Here is a 216-nt window from a genome sequence, read left to right on the forward strand (position 1 = left end):
TTTATTATATATATTTAAGATATTATATATTAATATATATTTATTATATATATTATAATAACTTTTTTTTTTTATATTAAATTTTATTTTATAATTTTATAATATTTATTTATATAATATTATTATTATATCCCCAAAAATATTTTTATATATATAAATATATTTTTTAATTTAATTATAAATTAATATATTTTAATTATCATATTAATTTAAATA

The sequence above is a fragment of the Penaeus monodon genome, chromosome 25, assembly GCF_015228065.2.
Source record: "Penaeus monodon isolate SGIC_2016 chromosome 25, NSTDA_Pmon_1, whole genome shotgun sequence".
Lineage (NCBI taxonomy): Eukaryota > Metazoa > Arthropoda > Malacostraca > Decapoda > Penaeidae > Penaeus > Penaeus monodon.